The sequence below is a fragment of the Geospiza fortis genome, unplaced genomic scaffold (genome assembly GCF_000277835.1).
Source record: "Geospiza fortis unplaced genomic scaffold, GeoFor_1.0 scaffold425, whole genome shotgun sequence".
Classification (NCBI taxonomy): Eukaryota; Metazoa; Chordata; class Aves; order Passeriformes; family Thraupidae; genus Geospiza; species Geospiza fortis.
Window position 1 is genome coordinate 2650409 of NW_005054387.1, and position 840 is coordinate 2651248.

Genomic DNA, 840 nt, shown 5'->3' on the forward strand with positions numbered 1-840 from the left:
CCAGCGCCCCCACAGCGGGCACGGGGTGCAGGCACAGCTGGCAGCCCTGGCAAGGCAGCAGAGTGATCCCAGCCACGAGGCAATGCCACGGGCTCCCCGGGAAGGGCCGGGTGCCCGGCCCTGTCTGCGAGCACCTTATCTCGGTGTATGGATCCACCTTATCTCGGTGGATCCCTGATGACTCCCACAAAACCACCTGCGACAAACGGAGTGGGCACATGGCAGAGCTGGGTGCCGCCGTTCCTCACGTGGGTCACATCCCACGGTTCCTGGGGTTCCTGGGCTTCACTCGCACTCCCAGCTCAGGGTTGGTGGCAGGAGGGGACGTGGCCAGGCAGCCCCGGCTGGCGCGTGCCCGGCGGCGCTGCTGGCTCCCTCCTGGTGTCTCACATCCACTTGGCAGCTCCTGCCGAGGCCACGGCAGTGCCTGCCAAGGGCTTGCAGTGATTAGATGGGCACAAGGGCTGTCCAGGCAGGACAGCCTTGTCCAGCGTCACCTCAAAGACAGCAGAGCCACAGGGTCCCTTTGTGTGCCTGCTGCATGTCCCTGTAGGCAGCACCTGTGCTCTCCCACCCCAGTGTCCATCAAGGATGGTGCATGGACACCCTCTCCTCCCCCTGGGCACAGTGATTGTGGACCAGAGGTGATGGTGACTCCTGGCCAGCCTTGTCACAGGCCAGGCTGCCTTTTGGCTGGGTCCTTGTCTCCACTTCATGCTGCTCCTCTGCCTTGGCAGGGCTGAGCAGGGCCCTTCCCACCTCGGGGACAGCAGCTGGGGGCCCAGCAGGATGGGGACCCCTCCGGGGGGGCTGCCTGTCCCCCTGTCCTGACTCACCGTG